Raw genomic sequence first — 23518 nt, 5'->3', positions numbered from 1 at the left:
AAGAGCAGTTCTTTTTGTTTTGGGATAATGTGCTGATTGGTTCATGTTTGATCTTCATAATTCTTCTAATGCAATGTGGGTTGCTGGATGTTTAACGACCAAATAAAGTTTTTAAAGAATCTTTGTGTATTTTTTATGCAGCTGACTGTGTACACATATAATAACTAAACCTTCATGTTAATCCTCCATGCCATTTTTGCTGTATTATAAGTTTTCACATTTAGTTTCACAGCTTAAATTAGTAAAAGCAGAAACATCTCAAGTTGATTTCAGCTTTAAGCTACTAATTTAGCCAGCAGTTTATTTTTTGCAGTATTCAGACTGAAGATGTTTTTTTTAATAAAACAGATGAGAATCTTTTCAATCAAAACTCGTTTAATTAAATCAGCTATTGAATTAGAATAATAACTTGTATAAAACTGCCATTTCTGTCTGGTTAATGGTGCAGCAGATCCTGCAGGGGGCGCTCTGGGGCCTCAGTGTTCAGGTCGGTTACAGTCACATCTCCCAGACTCCTGAATCTTCTGGTTCCTTCCTGAAATGATTTCCTGCAATAAAATGTTGGTTGGAAATGAGCAGAAAACTGAGAAAAACCCGAAAAAGTTCAAATGTGACCTAAAGTTTTACAGCTCAACTCATACAAAGGAAAATAAAGGTGTTTATTGTCAGGGGGCGGAGCCTCAGGTGTGTCAGCTCTAGTCAGGTTTGGATCAGAACCGGTTCAGACTCCGTGCAGCAGCAGAGCAGAGTCTGTATATTTTTGTTATTTAATCAATTATCTTAAGAAAGCGAAATTGATAGGATATAAGGTTTCTTTTCTTTTTCTTTTTTGGGGGGGCTTGGGAGTAATATATATGTAGCATCCCGATCCACACTCCATTCCAGTTCATGGCGGTAATGCACATCAATAAGTTGCTTGCCAACCGCCAAAAAAGAAGAGCAGCGTCTGGATCAGGTGAGTGTTTTGCTGATGTTTTATTTACAATGTGAAATTAATCCACAGCATAAACAACTAAGCAGGTGTAAGTGAACCAGGGTGTGATATTATTTAAAACAATGTGGTTGCAAGGAAGTAAATTTGGTAAGACTTTATTTGAAGGGGTGCACGTAAAAAGGACATAGGATTCTTTATAAATGTTGTCATGAAATGACACTTTTTATACAGGGTTTACACTTTTAATTGACTTTTATGTAATGTTTTAGCGTAAGTGTGCATAAAAATCTCATTATTTACCAAAAAAATTGACAAAGTTTACACTTTTACTGTGTGGGTTATTGAACAAAACTATAACGCTGCCCTTAGATCAAATATAACTCGGATTAAATTAATGAATGAAATATAAAATCAGTATTCCTGGATGTAGAAAATGTTTCTGTAAGGATGCAGTTGTGACCTCACACCACTAGGGTGCGCTAGCGGCCGCGCTGTTTCTCTTCTCTCTTGGAATAGAAGTAGCGAGCACGTTACCTTGTACAGTGCGCATGCTCACTGAGCATTGTTGTTGTAGTCAGCTGGTGGTTGTCATTCTGGCGAAAAGTGGAGAAAAATATCAAGTGAAACGGAGCAAAAGTCGAACGGATTGAAATATTTTACAGAAACGACAGTAGGTGTCGCTGTTTTCGCTTTATAACTAACAGTGCCGCTTAATTTTATTTAAATTAGAGCAAGTCGGTCGTTTCTCCGCAGGTGGAGCGCTCGGATGGAGGCAGAGCCGGAGGACCAGGAGGAGGAAGAGGCGGCTGCCGCCATGCTGTGGTCCATCCAGGAGGCTCTGGAGAGGCAGACCCAGCAGATCGGAGCGTCGGCCTGCGGGGCCACAGCGGTGGTGGACGTCCTGAAGGCCCTCGGAGTGGATGTTGCGCCGGAAGAAGCTGACCGCTGCGTCCAAACCCGCCTGAGGGATATATTATGGGATGTTGGTGCGTGAAGAATAGTTTTTGACATGTTTGCCAGCGAAATAATGTGCAGCTGTTCATTTCTATTGAGACTAGAACGGATAGCAGTGACAGAAAATGTATTTTTTTTGTCATCATTTTCTGTATTTAAAAGCTGTTGATTGTGTTGGAGTACAGAGAGTAGAATGTAAATGTGCAAGTTGTAATTTGTAAATGATTTGAGGGGATCTGGATGAATAAACGTTATGTTCAGGTCTTAATTGAGTTACTCGTTACAATCCTAAACAAGTGGGTTTTTAGTGGAGATTTAAAGGAAGTCAGTGTTTCAGCTGTTTTACAGTTTTCTGGAAGTTTGTTCCAAATTTGTGGTGAATAGATGCTGAAAGCTGCTTCTCCTCGTTTGGTTCTGGTTCTGGGGATGCAGAGCAGACCAGAACCGGAAGACCTGAGAGGTCTGGAAGGTTGATACGACAACAGCAGATCTTTAATGTATTGAGCCGTTCAGTGATTTGTAAACTAACAACGGTATTTTAAAGTCTATTCTTTGAGCTACAGGGAGCCAGTGGAGGGACTATAAAACTGGTGTTATGTGCTCTGTCTTCCTGGTTTTAGGATCTTTTTTCTTTGGCTTTTGGCACAATCTGAGAGGTTTCACTTTGTTTTATATGTATTTTATGTTTCAATCTTTTCTATTTTATAATCGCATTGTATTTTATGATTGTGTATAGCACTTTGGTCCTGTCGGTGTATAAAGTGCTTCATAAATAAAGTTGGTATGGTATGGTATATTCTTAAATATTGAGGCCACACCTCCTCCTTTTTTATGTTTTCTATTCTCACTTAAGAAATTGTAGTTAGGAGGTACGATCGGTTCGTTATTGTCATTCAACCATGTTTCTGTCAGAAACATAACATTGATATTATGCTCAGTGATGAAATCATTAATTAATAGAGCTTTAGCACAGAGAGATCTGGTATTTAAAAGAGTTTAAATGTTTAAGTTTAAGCGAGTTGGAGGCCAAAAGTTCTTCAGTCTGAGGTTTGAATTAGGTCCGCTGTATTTTATATTTCTGTTTTTTTGTAAAAGGTTTTTGTAGCGATCTGGACAGGTAATGTCCTGTTCTGCAGTGCCGGGGGGGCCAGACGGGTGTAAAGATAATTTTCTGGACCCGGACTCAGACCTCAGAGACGCAGAGTGATGGATCCTCTGGGGAGTCAGAGGAAGTGAGCTCTGCTACGTGAGCGCTGAGGATTAGAACAAGCAGAAACTGTTATTAGTGGTTTATTGTGTTGCTGAGCAGAAACTTGGTGCAGCTTTGGCTATTTTATAAAAGTCTTTATAGATAAAACTGAATCTGATCAACTTGAAAATCTTTATTAATTTAATGAAATAGTAATGGAAAAAAAATCTTGAAATGTTTAAACATAAATAAGCTATAAACTGAAATGTGAACTGGTTGTTATTTTCCATTTATTTCCTGGTAGTGATGATCAGACAGGATTCTTCTCATTAGCAACACACCTCTGCTGTGAGAGGGGGCGGAGCCACAGGTGGGTCCGGTTCAAGTTCTGGAGAATCGGATTCCAGTTCGTTCCGACTCGGTTTGTGTGAACAGAAGGAGAAGCAAAGATCTGATCAGGTGAGTTTTAACTCCACATTCTTCTGGTTTCCAGTCCTGACTGGGTTTTCTCTCTTTGAGCTGCTGGACAGAACCAGAACTGGGCCTGGTTCTGGTTCTGGTTCTGGTTATGATGCAGAGCTGCAGCACCTGGTTTCAATCAGGAACTCTGATTTTCTCTGAGTTTTCATCTGTAACCCAGACAACAAGCTGAGTTTGCTCCCAGTTTCATAGTGGAGTCAAACTGGTACCAGTAGGTTCTGAGTGTTTGTGGCCCGGCTGAGATATCTGGGTTCCTGATTGGTGGATGGAAAATATTTCAATATGAAGTCAATAATTTATTGATCAGAGAGGATTTCTCTGGGCTTTTATCAGTAGGAAATCCAGATTGAATCAGACATTGTGGATCAAATGCGTTACTTTATGGACTTTCTTTAATATGGAAAACTTGACCTCTTTCTGACCATCGCTCCATTTCTGAGTCTTTCTGGTTTTAAATGTTTGCTCATTAGAAAATCAGAAAATTGTTGGTTGAATCACAGCAATAATTTCCACAGCTGTTTGCCAACTTGCTAGGAAAGCTGTTTTATGTATTTTATATTTGAGTCACTGAATACAATCACGGACATTTCAAATATCCATGTTTTTCCTTTACTCTGATTTTGTTTTAATGAGGAAAATCAAAGTCCCTGGTGAATTAATGAATGAAACGTATTCATACCCCTTTAAATTTCTCACTCTGTTTCATTGCAGCCATTTGCTAATCTCAGAAAAGTTCATATTATTTCTCATTAATGTATACTCAGCATCAGAGGTGTGACCAAGTCACTGTGTTGCAAGTCTCAAGTAAGTCTCAAGTCTCTGTCCTCAAGTCCGAGTCAAGTCTCAAGTAAAGACAGGCAAAAGTCGAGTCAAGTCTCAAGTCAGGAACCTTTAATTTCAAGTCATTTCGAGTCGTTTTTATTTATTTATTTTTAATAATTTGCAATTATATATAATATTCAAATATTAGACCATTTGTTCTTTTTAAAATATGTATTTGAGGTTCATTTGTGATCCTCTTATTCATCTGGTATTCTTCAAATCTGTCAGAAGTAAACAGATGTCAGAAAATAAATTACAGCCTTTCATGAATTACATTTGACTTCAGTTTACTCCTTCTATTCATAAATAAACATCAACACTACAACAATCATAGTTTTTCAAAAAATGAAATAAGTATAAATGAAGTTATCACAAGTAAACTCAGGAAGGTCTGGTGCATTTATTTTTCTGCTTTTATTTCTAAGTATGTTAGTTTCAGTCCTCCGTAAATATGGGACAGACATTCTAAACACAAAATTTATTTGGGACAGTCACTGTATTTGGTCTTTTTTTTTTTTCCCAGCAAAGCTATACTACTTGGAAATGGGTTCTGTGCGACATGTGACAGTCACGCCGGTCAGTGCATTAAGTCAAAAACAGTTGACTTAATGCACTGACTGCAGTAAACAATATATTGTCAATATAATTTCCCAACGTAGATGTCTTCAAATACACCAACCATCCTTAGATGATACTAGACCCGGCTCATCATCATGATGGGACAGAGAGACTCTGTTCCCTGTGTTCAGGTCCAGAATCTGCTTTCTGTTCCGGAGCCCCGCTCACTATCCACCGGCTTCCTGAGCTAACACGGTGCACATTATTTGTGGAGGCATTTGAAGGACCGGATTTATGGTAAATCATCACCAATTTAACCCGGAGTACACATGCTAACACGAAGTTAGCTAAAGTCAACTATCTTACAGCAAAAGAAAAGTGCCACCTACCGATCTTTGTGAAGCTTCAAATGCCGGACAAAGTTGGACGTCGTGGCATCTCCATCCGATATTCTCCTCTTGCATGTTTTACAAGTTGCAGTTCGTTTTTTAGTCGAAAGTTCATAACCTACATAGCCAAAAGAAATTACTCGCGGAAGCATATTCCAGCGGTTATTTCGTATTTCGTTCCCTGAGCTCTGTAGCTTTGCCGCGTTTTTTTAAACGTCCAAATCCTGTTAATTTGATTGGTTGTGCTGCAGCTACGTACACATACATACATACATAAGGAGAGAGGAAAACCATAGTGACGGTCTGCGCATATGGAGTGAGTGAAATTAATTAATGACGCCACTTTATAAATAATGTGTTTTAAATTTTAAGACTTTGAGTAAAAAATATCAAGTCTTTTCAAGTAAACAGCTTCAAGTCGAGTCAAGTCCCAAGTCAATGGCATGAAAGTCAAAGTCAAGTCCGAGTCTTTGAGCATTTTTTCAAGTCAAGTCTCAAGTCGTGATTTTAACGACTCGAGTCTGACTCGAGTCCAAGTCATGTGACTCGAGTCCCCACCTCTGCTCAGCATCCCCTCTTGACAGAAAACATACAGAATTGTAGAAAGCTTTGTAAATTTATAAAAAAAAAAGAAAAACTGAAACATCACATGGTCATAAGTATTCAGACCTTTTGCTCAGTAGAAACCCCTTTTTAGCTTGTACAGCCATGAGTCTTCTTGGAAATGATGCAACTGGTTTTTCACAGCTGGATTTGGGGATCCTCTGCCACTCCTCCTTCAGAACCTCTCCAGTTCCATCGGGTCGGATGGTGAATGTTGGCGTCACGAATGGTCATAGAGTTGGATGCAGGCATGCATAACAAATCACATTTTATTTTAAATACATTTACATTTTTCAAGAGTACATTGCCAATATGTACTTGTACAGAATTGTACAAATTGTCAATGCATTCAAAATTTGCAGACAACATGCTTATGAAAATTAGTACAATGAAACAATAGGTACACTTTAGAGGAAATGTGAAAAATATTTAACCAAGGACAGAGTATTGTTTTAATTTAATATCACAGTATTCCAGTATTATTGCAAACATACTGACATTTCTCCTTCCTAAGAACAGTGAGGATCAACGGCAGAACATTCCCATTCACTGCACTTTACAGAAACCTACAAAAAAAGAACACTTGTATTTTAAAGAGTACAGACAAATGGCAAAGAAAAAAGTCTGACTTACAATTTTAAGACGTAGCGGACTCGCTATGCATGTGACATCATCGGAACCGATGATGATTGGGACCGGATGCCTGGGGTGGGGAAACATTTCTAGGTTACTTCTTTACCTGTTTATGTTAGAAGTAGAAAAAATAGTCAGCAATATCATAGAATCAGTTGATGTTGAGGCATCAACTATGAAGCTGTTTTCAGTGAGGTCTTAAGGGAGACAATCTACCATAAAATCTTTCCATCCATGATCTGAACACGTTGATCCCTGCAGGGTGGTGAGGGGGGCCGGTGGGGCCCAGCTCCAGCTGTCACCAGACGAGAGGCGGGGTTCACCCTGGACAGGTCACCAGTCCATCGCAGGCACTGAAAGCTAACAATGAATAAAATGTATGAAAGAGAAATGATAAATTAACAAGGAGAATAAATTATGTCCAATTATTTTAAAATCAAATCATGTTTACTAATTGCAGTGATTTATAATTGCTGACATCAGAGACTCAGAACCTGGTTTTAGAGGAAGAATTGAGCTGAATCAGAAAAACTGAAGTATATTTTGAGGTTGTCAATAACATTCCTCTGTGGGATCCAAAAGTCAAGATTCTGAGAGTAGCGTTGTTGTCTTGTAATAGGAAGGGCGTAGGTTCGATTTCATCTTCCTCTTGCCACGTGTCAACGTGCTTTGGCACCACTGTTTGTATATGTTGGGCCTCCCAGCTGTGGTGTTTATCTGTATATGGCAGCCTGAGTCTGTTGAATGTGTAGGTCACTCATAGCACAAAGGCTTCAGCCTGGATGTATTATTGCGTTTTAAATATATAACATGTTTTCAGACTCTACACTGGTTTCCAAAATATAAACTCTCCAGCTTTTATTTAGCAGCTGAACCAAAATCTGCAAAATAAAAATCCAACTGTTTTGTCAGTTGATCCGAATTTCCGAACGCGGCTCCCCGCATCTCAGACCACGGCTCCGACCTTTATTTCAAATAAAAAAACCCTACTGTATTGTTTTTACCTCTAAAATATATATTTCTCAAATATCAATTGTTACAGCTAATGGTGGATCCATTTAAGTAAATTTAAAGCAGGTACACTCTGCGGTCGGAGCCGCGGTCGGAGTCCCGTTCGGGGCATTTCCGACCGCACTTCCGAACGGGACTCCGACCGCAGAGTGTACTTGCTTTAAATTTACTTAAATGGATCCACGATTAGCTGTAACCAATTGATATTTGAGAAATATATATTTTAGAGGTAAAAACAATACAGTAGTTGTTTTTTTTTAAATAATGTAATAAAATATTGTCACATGGACATCCAGGTTGTTGAATTGTACTTAAAGATGTATGTGTATTATATGTACACACACACACACACACACACACACGCCCACACACAGGCATGTGTGTGTGTGTGTGGCCCGGTTCTCCTTCAGAACCAAGTTGCTGGCTTCATGGAGCTGTGGTTCTGGTTTCCTCCTGATCAGAACCAACAAACTCTGACAGCAGATTTTCTACAAACTCTCTTAAAGCTGCAGCTTCTCAGTGGGAGGAGAATGGTTCAGGCTTCCTGATTGGACACAGAGACAGCAATCAGCCAATCAGAGGTAGCAGCCAGCTTGCTGTGTTCCTGCGTTTGTGTTGGTGTGAAGATGAGTGTTGTTGCTGTGTCCATGTCTCCAGGAAGTCCAGCTGGACTCCAGCCGTCCAACATGTCTAGAGACAGTGGTCCTCATCCATCAAACTGTGGCAGCAGCAGATCTGATCTCAGATCTGTTTGCTCTCTCAGCTCAACAGGAAACAACTGATCGGGTTCATCCTGGTCACAGCTCTGAGATCAGTCTGACTGCAGCCTGGAAACCATCTACTGGATGTGCTGCGTCACTGACTGCTGCTGGAGAGAGGCCGGAAACACTCACTGATCTGCTCTCTCCTTCCTTCTTCTCTCTGCAGGTTCTGATCTCTGTGAAGTAGAGAATGGTCTCAGTGTCCTGCTGATCCTCAGAGGTTGAAGCTGCAGCAGTTTGAGTCTAAAGAGACTCTGACTGGATCATGATGATGACCTCTGACCTCCAAGGTTTTCCTCCCGTTTATTTTCTCGTGTCTGTCATTTATTGTTTGTCTCTTTGGATCAATAAAGATCCAATTCAAACTGGGCTCCATTTAGAGGCTTCGTGGAGTTTTGATCTGAACTGGATTCAACTGGAAAGTTGATCTTTTTTCTCTCTGATTCATTTTCATCCTGGAACCAGAAATGGTCTGAGAATGGAAACATGGGAATCATTTTCAGTTCAGCTTTGAAGCCATGAATGACACTTCAAACCTCTTTTCTCTGCTGCTTCGTCCTTCTGCTGACATGAAAATGTTCCTCAAAGCTCCACAGATAAAAAGATGCTTCACTGGAAACTGCAGCGAAACTTCAGCTTCCATCAGAGAAACCAGTTTAACCAGTTTAGAACTGGATGTCCTACAGAAACTCTGATCTTAGAGCAGTTTTCAGAAACATGTGGAACCTGGAAAATAAAGATTTTATATATTTTATGTTCATTGTAAAAGCTAAATCTTGAAGTTTTACGTCATCATTGATTCTCAGCTTTAATTTCTCTCAGTTTGTTTTGGTTTTTACTTTTTTAACTCCATATTTCATGTTTTGAGTTTTCTAGAGAACTTCAGGCTCTTTACTGTGATTTTACTGATTTATTCAAACCTCAGAGAATCACTGGGATAATGTGCTGATTGGTTCATGTTTGATTTTCATAATTCTTCTAATGTAATGTGGGTTGCTGGGTGTTTAACGACCAAATAAAGTTTTTAAAAAATCTTTGTGTATTTTTTATGCAGCTGATTGTGTACACATATAATAAATAAACTTGTCTTGTACATTCTGCGTCTTCTTCTCACACTTTTTGCCTGAGAGGAGAGTCTCTCCCTCAACCTAGGTACCCTTAGTTTAAACTTTAAGGTTTAAAGAGCTGTTGCTCTTTTTGCTTCAGCTATTAAATATTCCTTTTCTTTCCTTCTTTCTGTGCAACCATGAAAGCTGTGATCCCACCCGGCCCCGGCTCAGTTGTTACCTGGTACCAGGAGAAGTTGGTTCTGATGCACCATACATCTGAAATAAAGTTGCTTGTCGCAGCCTTTCGTTCCAAAAAAGCAAAAAATAAAAACTCCAATAAAGGCTGTGGGTGGTAACAGGCGGTTTGGGATTTGTACGCACTTTGACTCGATTCATTTATTGCAAAAGTAGAAATAAAGGTCTTGTAACTTAGTTGAAATGAAAAATAATCTCAATTTAATGTTTGAAGGTGTAAACAAGTGTTCAAAAAAAAAATCATTCTACCAACCTCCCGTCCACACCAGACATCCACCAAACAATCCACCCAGCACCCGGTGTGTTCTTAATTAATTACTTAAATTGGTGGGAGGGTCTAACAATTAACAACGTAAATTAAACAATTCCAAATATAAAATTAATGACAAATTTTGATTCTAAATTAACTTAAATATATTCCAACTACCCAAAGAACAAAACAAATTGGTAGAAATGATAAACTACAAACCTTAGCATAAATGGCCACGACAGTTGCTCCTAAAGTCATCAGTTGGACCTGTCTGGTTCTTCATCTGGTCTCTGTCATGTTGTTTTGAACTCTCCGAACCCACATGCAAAGACTCTCTCAGGAGATCAGATTAAAGATTTATTTACAAAAGACATTGGTGTGTAATGCAGGAGCGTCTGATCAGGAGCGACCGGTGTGATCGAACAGCTGGTAGGTGGGCGTAACTCGTCAGGGAGCTCAGCGGATGAACTGCAAATCCCGTACTTTCGCATGGAGTGTCCAGACAACAGGGAGCCTAGGAATCACAGAAAGGTACAGGACAGGTAAGCGTGCGAAACAGACTGGATATCTTTCTAGAGATCTCAGGACCAGATGTACCACAAAGGCGACAACACTCTGGCGACGAAGTGCCGGGAACCCGCTCCTAATATGCTCCCGCTGATGATCCCAGGTGTGCCGAAACACACCTGTGGAGAGGGTGTGTGAATACGCGGGCGAGCTCTCGAACGCCACCTAGAAGGAAACCAGAGGAACTGCTGAAGCCGCAGATCCTGACAGTCTCTGGTTGTTCAAGCACGATGAAGAAGTTCCAATAGGTTCCAAATCTCATTATTTCTCAAGCAAATGATGCTGAGGGGTGCTGGTCAGGTCCTGAAACTGTTAAACGGACCTGGGTGGAGCACAGAATGGAAAATTGGTGAAGTACAAAAAAGTGCTCATTTGACCAAACTTGATTCGTATTCTCCCTCCAACCCTCTGCAGGTCCCCGCCATGTTTGGTGGTCCTAGCCCATTCCTTTCATGTAGCTGCCATAGACTCCCTTCATTTTTCGACCTAGTCAAAGTCTGGCTAGTATTAAAAATGAGGATCATTAATGCTAGCTTTGGACAAAACGTTTGGCTCTTTTCCTCTTTAATCTTGCCCGGGATCTTCCGAGTCCTTGGCGAGTGACGCTCTCCTGCAGCGACGTGCAGCGACCGCGTGCTGGTAAAACGAAACAACGACAAAGCGTGTTGACGTCACAGATCACAGAGTTTAATCTCATACAAGCAATGAACAACAAAACTGCAGAGGAACAGAGATATGCATTTTCTCATGAAAATAAAAACACATAAGGGAAGACACACGAAACACATAAGACAGACAAAGGCGCCCACGTGGTAAAAAAATGAAAAAAAAACTCTCTGTTGGCTTGCTGACTTGTACTTTTAATGAAAGAGGTGTTTCCCTATTTAATATGCAGTCAAGGCGTTCCGTTCTTTGACCAATTAGAAACTTAGAAACTCCCCTCATCACAGCCCCGATGTCTGGTTTTTGTCTAGACGAAAAGGGGAACCACTCCGTCTTGGGCCGTGCCAGGTACGGGGAGAGGCGCCAAGAAGTCTCTTCTGCTCTCTCGGAATTGTAAATTTTATTGCTGTGTCTGTCAAAAGGGGGAGGAAAAAAGGCCCTGCTTTGTCTGCTGAATTCCCAACTGCTCAACAGAAACTATTCCAAATTAAAGTGTTGGCTATACCTTTACACATGTCGTGGATTAGCTATATTAAGCACCAAACAATAATTATTTTCTTTACAGTTCCCCCTTTTGAGGTCCTTCAAAAGACCTCAATAAAATTGATTAAGCCTTCTAATGCAGAACCAAAACTATGTATTAAAAAAATAAAACAAAACAACAAAAATAGAAAACAAAAGGTTGACGTAGCCTAATTATATACAGTTCCCCCTTTTCAAACAAACCCAAGGGTAAAAACGACTATCCTTACAGAAATATAAAATCATAAAACAAAAACCAGGATAAACAAACCCAAAGTGCACAATGAAAAATGAAAAAAAAACAGGGACATACATAGTAAAATTAGTAAGAAATGCTCTGCAACTTAAAAGACAACATTCACCACCCAAGTACAACCTGTCAAATGAGAAAGACACAAAATTACAATCTGTTGCTCGTCTTTTTCTGTTTTTTTTTTTTTTTAAATGTCCATCGACAGTCTCTCAAAAAATATGAAGTCTTCGTCAAGAATGTTCAAAAATTGCGCGCAAAAAACGAAACGAAAGTCCTTTCCAGAGTTCTCAACGAACGAAAAACACGCAATAAAGATTAATGTCGATGATGATCCTCTTGTAGCCTGATCTTCTTCGACTGGAAACCTCAAGAAACGACCTGTCACAGGTCCATTAAACAGACATTTTGTGTTCAACATGAATTTCATAGCCTCAGAAACACAATTACCACATTCTTTAATATCATCTTCATTACAGTCAGCATAATCAAACGATGGTTTCACCTAAAAATAAATTTGTTTTTGTTATTTTCCATCCAGGGAAATTATTTTAATCCTTTTTATCAAAGAACGCAGACTTTGAAGGAGACCACATCCGCAGGGCACCAGGAAACCAGCTGCAAAACTATAATGACAAAACAGAGATCAGATTTATCCAAAGGCATCATTCATTTGTGTAATTCAACACAAACATCTTCAATTCACTTGTGTTCAAGTGAATCCTCCAACGCTCGTGGCTCTGTGGCTGTTATCTTCGAAATAAGTGTGAAGCCGCTTCTCCAAGCAGCCCCACCCCCGCCTCGCATGACACAGCTTGTATGACAGAGTCCAGAGTCCTGGAGCTCCGACTCCAGGGCAGTCTGTGTGTAAAACCATGAGCAACACATCACGTGAAACCTTATCTCCTACTCTGTCCAGTTCTGTTCATCCAATGGTGGATGTGATCCCTTCAATTTACGTTTCTATTATATATACTATAGCTCCTAACCGATGGAAAACACCAAACCCTGTAATCATTTGCTTCAAAAGACATGTTTCCAAAGTAACGTGTTCCCAGAATGTTAAACATATGCAGATCTTTTCTTAAACCAATCTGTAAAAATAGGATTAAACAAACGAAACAAAACAATAACAAAAACTTAAAAATTTAGTTGTAAAGCTTACATTTACCAAAATGAATAACAATGTGAATTAACAGTCCAGTTTAAATTACTTTCATAGAACAAACTAGATCTTATTGGTTATCTGTGTAAATCATTTTACATGCGTTCCTTAACAAAATTCAAAGTTAGACTTGGAGAAATTATAATGAAACAAATCCAGACATTTTCAAAATACACCAATTGTACCTAGGCTTATACTTGTCGTCGAATTTAAAGTTTTATTCAAAATCGTTTTAAATGGATGTAAATCAAACAAAAATCAAGTTTAGAAAATCATTATAATCCCACCTGTGTACTTTTCCTGATTAATGATAACTTTAATCAATGACAGATTCTTCAAAACATTTCTTAAAACATTCATGCTCCATTAAATTAATGCTCTGAAAATGGCTGACCAATAATATTTTAATTTCTATAATTATTTTCCCAAGTTAATTAACCAAATATGCTCCATTATCACTATAAATTTATCTATTGTATCAATACCTTAGCCCATTGTCAGAAAATCTTTTAATGGAGAACAACTCAAATCCATTTAAAATAAGCACATATCAGACATATTCTTCAAAAGTTTTGTTTAAGTAATATAGTGTTTCAGTAATCTAATTAAGTATATAAAAATAACCCATAACATATTCTCCCTCTGTATGATACATTACTGGCTAATGTATCATCAGTACCTAATATGTTAACTAACGATGTTGATGAAACAGGGTCATTATTTACTGAGAAATTCTACCCAATACTGCCCCGTCCTAACAGGCAAACTGTCAAAACAAACAGAACAATTTATTATAGCATGCTTTAAACCTTCAAGATTACTATTTTCAAAAACATTACACATTACAGTTTTAAAGCTCATTATGCAATTTTACTCTCATGATTTTCAAATAATTCATTGTAGAAACGTCTCAAAAATTCTCAGCAGTGTTTGACAAAACGTGTTTACCAATTAAGACTCAGTGAAGGTTATGCATAAACCAGCCAGAGAGACGTTGAAAGAAAAAATATAGTCTTAGTTAAGAAATCTAAAAATGATAATTTCGAAAAATACTGGTCAGAATTTAACCAAATCTACAAATGAAAGAAATTAAACTAAAGACCAAAGTTCCCTATCCCCTGGTGAAGGGTCCAGAGAAACTGATAACTCAAAAGAAGAAAGTAATTTGTTATATTTAACAAAATAGACAAAAAACTGACACAATAGCCAAATAAAAAGTCAGACTAATGGAAACAAAGTTAAAGATAAAAATCTAACTACTCACTACTCACTACTCACTATAATAATATGAAAAGAAACCAGAAAATCATTACCAAGATTACCTGCGTGTGACAGTCAGGACAGCCGTCACAGACTCAGTGTTGTGATGCTAAAAACTTATATTTAACATTTTCCACATTATGTCGTCGTGCACTATGTAGTTGCATGCTTAAACTATCTACAATAAAAGAAAATGTTTCACTAATCTAGGAAACCAAACTACATCAAAATCCTGCCCAATGCAATGAAAAACACTCACTACAACTTCCTATAATCTACAGTGGTATGCAAAGAGGCCCACATGTTTAATCAGTTGAATCTAGTGGGGTAGCATTTCCGCCCAGCCCTGTGGCCCTCCTGCTGCAAGGGGGGCTGCAAGTCCCCTTACAGCTAGAGCGTGTTTCTCCAAAGATCTTTGTTTTATCTGTATCCTCTACCCATTTTAAAAGTCCTATTGTAACTCATTATTTTTATTCAATTTGTTCAGATGATTTATTTGATCAAGATTCTATCTTCAATAACCTCCCAATCTTTACACTGCAGGTCACACTTACTGCTGTCATTACCTAATTTGAATATTTTTAGTCCAGTTCAACACATAGGGTATTCTAAAAACTGGAAATTTTGCACCACGAGACAGCACTAAAAAATACTCTGTAGAGTAATTTCTACTTCAACTTGGCGTGCCAAGTGAGAAATTCTTGCCTATGGCATCTGCTGACAGAGTGCTGTTTACCTTCTCGTTGTATTTATATGACACAAAATACCAAATGATATTTTATCTCCAATCACACACTCTGTCAAACCAACATGAATGTAACATCAAACAAAACACACAACACAGTACAGAAAACACAAAACACACACATCTGGCCAGGTCGTATAGTCAGTGAAAGTATCAGTCGTCATCATTTTATCAAAATTTACTGTAATTTTATCAATTTACTGAAGTTTATATCAATTTACTGAAGCTTCAGAAATTGTCCAATTTTTATTAACGTATTTTCATATGTCAATTTAATTAATTTTAAACTCCAATCTTAAGGAACTTTTTAAAATCCCGTGCACATTTCAAAGAGACATCTCAAAGTTATGTTAAAATCAAACCACAACCAATAATTTAGTGTTCTGGTACCAGTTTTTGTACTTAACTCCTATTTTTATTTATTTATTTTTAAACTAAAAGACCACGTTTCGCCATCGTTCTACTTTCCCCGTTAAAACTGTTCTACGAACCCCGACCATAAAATAGCGTATAGCACGTGTCGCAACTCAGTGTCCATAATAACTTCACAATAAAACGCAGCCAAATCAATGCAAATTCACACACACAGCGCTATTCAAACAACCGAACACTCTGCTGAAACACACAACCAGCCCGAACTCGCGCACGCGCACACACACGGCCACGCAGATACACACCTTACGCTTCCACAGCAGCTGGCACACAAATCAGTACACACAGAGAAATACAGAGACACAAACACAGTTTCAGACAAACGTAAAAGACAGACGGGGAAGAAATAAAATAAAATAAAATGCCGGCTAAAAACTGCATTAATTTCCAAACTTATAAACTTAGTCCTATATTCTCCGCGAGTGATGCAACTCGGCCCAATCCTGTGAATTTTCCAACTTGTAAACTGAGTCCTCCGAGTGATACAACTCAAAAGCCAATATAAGTCCAATAGAGCGATTCAGCTCGAGTCCAATATAAGTCCTGTTTAAAGAGTGATTCAACTCAAAACCCAATATAAGTCCAAAAAAGCGATTCAGCTCGATTCCAATATAAGTCCTGTTTTAAGAGCGATTCAACTCCTTTTCAATGTTTCACCAGAGAAAAATTAATTTAACATACTTTTCAATCCTTAAAGTCCATCCCAGACCGGTGATTTAACCGAGGTAGGTCAATATAAGTCCGCTGGAGCTGAGTCAAATCTCCGGGCCGATTCAAGCCCACACTAAATTTCATGCACTTAAAAATTCATTATTTCAGAGGCACAAGAACGAATCCTCAGGGCTAAAGAAGACAATTAACAAACCCAGCAATTCCGACAGAGGCTACGTAAACTCCTACTGTCTCGACCAGCCACGATCACTTGTAGTGTGCACGTTCCGTCCAATTAGTAAACAACAGACTCTTTTAAAACAATCTGTATTCTCCTGCAGCTTCGAGACTCTGCGTGGCTGCGCACAACAAAAGAGTAATTAAAAAACGTCTTACCGCACGAGCCGAACGGATCGATCGGGGAGAGACCGCCACCCGCCAAGATTCCAGAACCGGACGAAGCCCCCAAATATTAAAAATGAGGATCATTAATGCTAGCTTTGGACAAAACGTTTGGCTCTTTTCCTCTTTAATCTTGCCCGGGATCTTCCGAGTCCTTGGCGAGTGACGCTCTCCGTGCAGCGACGTGCAGCGACCGCGTGCTGGTAAAACGAAACAACGACAAAGCGTGTTGACGTCACAGATCACAGAGTTTAATCTCATACAAAGCAATGAACAACAAAACTGCAGAGGAACAGAGATATGCATTTTCTCATGAAAATAAAAAACACATAAGGGAAGACACACAAACACATAAGACAGACAAAGGCGCCCACGTGGAGTAAAAAAATGAAAAAAAAACTCTCTGTTGGCTTGCTGACTTGTACTTTTAATGAAAGAGGTGTTTCCCTATTTAATATATGCAGTCAAGGCGTTCCGTTCTTTGACCAATTAGAAACTTAGAAACTCCCCTCATCACAGCCCCGATGTCTGGTTTTTGTCTAGACGAAAAGGGGGAACCACTCCGTCTTGGGCCGTGCCAGGTACGGGGAGAGGCGCCAAGAAGTCTCTTCTGCTCTCTCGGAATTGTAAATTTTATTGCTGTGTCTGTCAAAAGGGGGAGGAAAAAAGGCCCTGCTTTGTCTGCTGAATTCCCAACTGCTCAACAGAAACTATTCCAAATTAAAGTGTTGGCTATACCTTTACACATGTCGTGGATTAGCTATATTAAGCACCAAACAATAATTATTTTCTTTACACTAGGAACGTCTTATCGCGCTGGGACTTAACCCTAACTTCAGTGGCCTCTTACCTCAACCAGGTTTCACTACATTTTGATTTGCTTTTTTAGCTCAATCTTTTAAATAAATCAGCTGAGCTTTAAAACCTCGTCTGAGTTTCTGTTGAATGAAGGAGTTTTGCCTCAATGCTGCTCGGCTCACCAGGAATTGGCCTTAAAAGTAAATATGTTTAAACAGATTTTCTCTCCTTTTACTTTTTAAGGAGTAAAAGGAACAGATGAACTCATGTTCATTCATGTTTATTGGAATAAACATGAGTTCATTCCAATAAACTCATGTTATTGGAATGAACTCAGCTCAGCTTTAAAAGTCATCTCAGTGATAACTGTTGGATGATGGAGTTTTATCTTAATGCTTCTCTGAAGGGGCTTGAATTTGGTTTTAAAAGTCTGATATTTTAACCAAGTTTTATTTTGTTTTATTTGTCTTCAAACTCTGTTTTGAAGACAGAAATCACAGCTCAGCTTCTGATTTCATTGTTGAGCTCCTGCTAGGTGCCAGAAATGTGTATTATCACGGTTCTGAACATCAGAAATGGACTTTAAAAAACCCAGAATGCATTGCATGGTGGGGCTTCATATTTCAGCTTCTAGTTCAGCTGTTTTTGCTGCAACCCCTAACAACCATATACTGTTTTCATCAAAATGAACTCCTCTATCAAACTAGATGACTTAGAATGAATTTGGAAACTTGTAGAAAATCAGCACCATGAGTCAGAATAGGGTGTTTATTGTTGAACTGTTGCCTGCTGCGAGCTTCAACACGAAAAAGAAAAACCTCCTGCTGGCTGCTTTGGGTAAGTACCCTTACCTATTAATGTGGTCATGGAGTTACAACGGAGCATTCTAGAGGTCTTGCGGTGTATGATGGCACTAGAATGGCTCTTTGGTTTCGTTTCAGGGATGATGGTTTGAACCCCAGCAAGTGTCTAGAGATCTGGAAAGCAGCAGCTGGTCCAGGTTCTTCTTCCTTGGGACAATGGCTGGGTGATGATGACTTGGTATGACTGCTAATGCTCATCCTCCTGGTTAGCGTTATGACACGGGGAGCCATACCAATCTGGTGCGCAGTTCATTTTGGCTAGCTTGATAAAGGTGAGTCGGTGCCCCACCAAGCAGACTCCCAGTACTCTACACAAACCAGACCAGCAGAGAATCAATCAATGCAGAGCATGCTGCATGTTAACCTTGCAGTGTTAACGGATAGCACGTGGGAAAGGTGACTCGGGAGTCTTGAATGCAGTCCAATCTTCTATAGCCTCACAAGCCCATGTGAGGCCCAAGACCATTTTGGCAGCTTCCATGCAGAAAAGCATGATGCTCTTCTTTGTGTGTCACACATTGGTCTTTGCAGTACAACAGCCAGCTATTGGCTATAGCAAGATCCTTAATTAGTACCCTCAATTTCCATTTTTTGCCACTTGTGTGGTAGCAACTCATAAGGTCAATTACACCCATCTTGGAGTTGTTATATGGACAATACTGGGTTGTGAGATGGTCACTTATTTCAGTTTGACGTCTTTGTGAGGTGTCTTCTTGCAGGGTTAGGTAATTATGCAAGTAGTGGCATGCTAACCCTGTGCCACTACCTTTTTTTTTCTTTTTTTTTTTTTTTTTACCAGAATACTGTTTGGATCAGATGCTTCCATGGGAACTTTGGCTTCTGCAATCACCCATTTTGGCTGTCCCCTGTAATGTTTTCTAGTCTACAACTAACATGTGGCAGTAAAATGACCTCATGTGGATGCCGGGTGATAGGAGGTTACGTTCCACATATATTTGTACATGGCCCCTTAAGTTACAGTTCTAAAATGTGAGCTCAAGGTGGTGAGAAAATTGGAGTATAGGTTCATACAACTTTTCTTAAAGTGAATATCTTGTAGTTTTAACAAGTGTGCACATTTAAACCCTTCAATGCTGAAAAATATAAATGTACTTTACTATTTTTTAAGGAATAGTACTGCTGTGCAAAACCTAACCTTAAGGTTTAAACTTTAAGGTTTAAACTTTAAGGTTTAAACTTTAAGGTTTAAACTTTAAGGTTTAAACTTTAAGGTTTAAACTTTAAGGTTTAAACTTTAAGGTTTAAACTTTAAGGTTTAAACTTTAAGGTTTAAACTTTAAGGTTTAAACTTTAAGGTTTAAACTTTAAGGTTTAAACTTTAAGGTTTAAACTTTAAGGTTTAAACTTTAAGGTTTAAACTTTAAGGTTTAAACTTTAAGGTTTAAACTTTAAGGTTTAAACTTTAAGGTTTAAACTTTAAGGTTTAAACTTTAAGGTTTAAACTTTAAGGTTTAAACTTTAAGGTTTAAACTTTAAGGTTTAAACTTTAAGGTTTAAACTTTAAGGTTTAAACTTTAAGGTTTAAACTTTAAGGTTTAAACTTTAAGGTTTAAACTTTAAGGTTTAAACTTTAAGGTTTAAACTTTAAGGTTTAAACTTTAAGGTTTAAACTTTAAGGTTTAAACTTTAAGGTTTAAACTTTAAGGTTTAAACTTTAAGGTTTAAACTTTAAGGTTTAAACTTTAAGGTTTAAACTTTAAGGTTTAAACTTTAAGGTTTAAACTTTAAGGTTTAAACTTGCGAAGCGTGCGGTACCTACCGCGTCCACCAGGGGCCCCGAAGAGCAGTTCTTTTTGTTTTGGGATAATGTGCTGATTGGTTCATGTTTGATTTTCATAATTCTTCTAATGCAATGTGGGTTGCTGGATGTTTAACGACCAAATAAAGTTTTTAAAGAATCTTTGTGTATTTTTTATGCAGCTGACTGTGTACACATATAATAACTAAACCTTCATGTTAATCCTCCATGCCATTTTTGCTGTATTATAAGTTTTCACATTTAGTTTCACAGCTTAAATTAGTAAAAGCAGAAACATCTCAAGTTGATTTCAGCTTTAAGCTACTAATTTAGCCAGCAGTTTATTTTTGCAGTATTCAGACTGAAGATGTTTTTTTTAATAAAACAGATGAGAATCTTTTCAATCAAAACTTGTTTAATTAAATCAGCTATTGAATTAGAATAATAACTTGTATAAAACTGCCATTTCTGTCTGGTTAATGGTGCAGCAGATCCTGCAGGGGGCGCTCTGGGGCCTCAGTGTCCAGGTCGGTTACAGTCACATCTCCCAGACTCCTGAATCTTCTGGTTCCTTCCTGAAATGATTTCCTGCAATAAAATGTTGGTTGGAAATGAGCAGAAAACTGAGAAAAACCTGAAAAAGTTCAAATGTGACCTAAAGTTTTACAGCTCAACTCATACAAAGGAAAACATGAAAATAAAGGTGTTTATTGTCAGCTGGGTCAGGGGGCGGAGCCTCAGGTGTGTCAGCTCTAGTCAGGTTTGGATCAGAACCGGTTCAGACTCCGTGCAGCAGCAGAGCAGAGTCTGTATATTTTTGTTATTAATCAATTATCTTAAGAAAGCGAAATTGATAGGATATAAGGTTTCTTTTCTTTTTCTTTTTGGGGGGGCTTGGGAGTAATATATATGTAGCATCCCGATCCACACTCCATTCCAGTTCATGGCGGTAATGCACATCAATAAGTTGCTTGCCAACGCCAAAAAAGAAGAAGAGGAGCAGCGTCTGGATCAGGTGAGTGTTTTGCTGATGTTTTATTTACAATGTGAAATTAATCCACAGCATAAACAACCAAGCAGTGTAAGTGAACCAGGGTGTGATATTATTTAAAACAATGTGGTTGCAAGGAAGTAAATTTGGTAAGACTTTATTTGAAGGGGTGCACGTAAAAAGGACATAGGATTCTTTATAAATGTTGTCATGAAATGACACTTTTTATACAGGGTTTACACTTTTAATTGACTTTTATGTAATGTTTTAGCGTAAGTGTGCATAAAAATCTCATTATTTACCAAAAAAATTGACAAAGTTTACACTTTTACTGTGTGGGTTATTGAACAAAACTATAACGCTGCCCTTAGATCAAATATAACTCGGATTAAATTAATGAATGAAATATAAAATCAGTATTCCTGGATGTAGAAAATGTTTCTGTAAGGATGCAGTTGTGACCTCACACCACTAGGGTGCGCTAGCGGCCGCGCTGTTTCTCTTCTCTCTTGGAATAGAAGTAGCGAGCACGTTACCTTGTACAGTGCGCATGCTCACTGAGCATTGTTGTTGTAGTCAGCTGGTGGTTGTCATTCTGGCGAAAAGTGGAGAAAAATATCAAGTGAAACGGAGCAAAAGCCGAACGGATTGAAATATTTTACAGAAACGACAGTAGGTGTCGCTGTTTTCGCTTTATAACTAACAGTGCCGCTTAATTTTATTTAAAATTAGAGCAAGTCGGTCGTTTCTCCGCAGGTGGAGCGCTCGGATGGAGGCAGAGCCGGAGGACCAGGAGGAGGAAGAGGCGGCTGCCGCCATGCTGTGGTCCATCCAGGAGGCTCTGGAGAGGCAGACCCAGCAGATCGGAGCGTCGGCCTGCGGGGCCACAGCGGTGGTGGACGTCCTGAAGGCCCTCGGAGTGGATGTTGCGCCGGAAGAAGCTGACCGCTGCGTCCAAACCCGCCTGAGGGATATATTATGGGATGTTGGTGCGTGAAGAATAGTTTTTGACATGTTTGCCAGCGAAATAATGTGCAGCTGTTCATTTCTATTGAGACTAGAACGGATAGCAGTGACAGAAAATGTATTTTTTTTGTCATCATTTTCTGTATTTAAAAGCTGTTGATTGTGTTGGAGTACAGAGAGTAGAATGTAAATGTGCAAGTTGTAATTTGTAAATGATTTGAGGGGATCTGGATGAATAAACGTTATGTTCAGGTCTTAATTGAGTTACTCGTTACAATCCTAAACAAGTGGGTTTTTAGTGGAGATTTAAAGGAAGTCAGTGTTTCAGCTGTTTTACAGTTTTCTGGAAGTTTGTTCCAAATTTGTGGTGAATAGATGCTGAAAGCTGCTTCTCCTCGTTTGGTTCTGGTTCTGGGGATGCAGAGCAGACCAGAACCGGAAGACCTGAGAGGTCTGGAAGGTTGATACGACAACAGCGGATCTTTAATGTATTGAGCCGTTCAGTGATTTGTAAACTAACAACGGTATTTTAAAGTCTATTCTTTGAGCTACAGGGAGCCAGTGGAGGGACTATAAAACTGGTGTTATGTGCTCTGTCTTCCTGGTTTTAGGATCTTTTTTCTTTGGCTTTTGGCACAATCTGAGAGGTTTCACTTTGTTTTATATGTATTTTATGTTTCAATCTTTTCTATTTTATAATCGCATTGTATTTTATGATTGTGTATAGCACTTTGGTCCTGTCGGTGTATAAAGTGCTTCATAAATAAAGTTGGTATGGTATGGTATATTCTTAAATATTGAGGCCACACCTCCTCCTTTTTTATGTTTTCTATTCTCACTTAAGAAATTGTAGTTAGGAGGTACGATCGGTTCGTTATTGTCATTCAACCATGTTTCTGTCAGAAACATAACATTGATATTATGCTCAGTGATGAAATCATTAATTAATAGAGCTTTAGCACAGAGAGATCTGGTGTTTAAAAGAGTTTAAATGTTTAAGTTTAAGCGAGTTGGAGGCCAAAAGTTCTTCAGTCTGAGGTTTGAATTAGGTCCGCTGTATTTTATATTTCTGTTTTTTTGTAAAAGGTTTTTGTAGCGATCTGGACAGGTAATGTCCTGTTCTGCAGTGCCGGGGGGCCAGACGGGTGTAAAGATAATTTTCTGGACCCGGACTCAGACCTCAGAGACGCAGAGTGATGGATCCTCTGGGGAGTCAGAGGAAGTGAGCTCTGCTACGTGAGCGCTGAGGATTAGAACAAGCAGAAACTGTTATTAGTGGTTTATTGTGTTGCTGAGCAGAAACTTGGTGCAGCTTTGGCTATTTTATAAAAGTCTTTATAGATAAAACTGAATCTGATCAACTTGAAAATCTTTATTAATTTAATGAAATAGTAATGGAAAAAAAATCTTGAAATGTTTAAACATAAATAAGCTATAAACTGAAATGTGAACTGGTTGTTATTTTCCATTTATTTCCTGGTAGTGATGATCAGACAGGATTCTTCTCATTAGCAACACCTCTGCTGTGAGAGGGGGCGGAGCCACAGGTGGGTCCGGTTCAAGTTCTGGAGAATCGGGTCCAGTTCGTTCCGACTC

General features: G+C 38.7%; 2 long non-coding RNA genes across 2 annotated transcripts; one reads left to right on the top strand and one right to left on the bottom strand.

The window, feature by feature from the left end:
* Positions 1–1878: 1878 nt before the first annotated feature.
* LOC116710240 (uncharacterized) lies at positions 1879–8544 on the top strand. Its single transcript, XR_004337069.1, has 3 exons — positions 1879–1920; positions 3411–3536; positions 8501–8544. It is a non-coding gene; the product is annotated as an uncharacterized LOC116710240 (long non-coding RNA).
* Positions 8545–15482: 6938 nt separating this feature from the next.
* LOC116707639 (uncharacterized) lies at positions 15483–16606 on the bottom strand. Its single transcript, XR_004336546.1, has 2 exons — positions 15775–16606; positions 15483–15737 (listed from the first exon to the last, which is right to left on the bottom strand). It is a non-coding gene; the product is annotated as an uncharacterized LOC116707639 (long non-coding RNA).
* Positions 16607–23518: the final 6912 nt, after the last annotated feature.

Source organism: Xiphophorus hellerii, chromosome 2, assembly GCF_003331165.1.
Source record: "Xiphophorus hellerii strain 12219 chromosome 2, Xiphophorus_hellerii-4.1, whole genome shotgun sequence".
Classification (NCBI taxonomy): Eukaryota; Metazoa; Chordata; class Actinopteri; order Cyprinodontiformes; family Poeciliidae; genus Xiphophorus; species Xiphophorus hellerii.
Note: the sequence above shows the minus strand (reverse complement) of the source record. Positions and strands in the feature narration are given on the sequence as shown.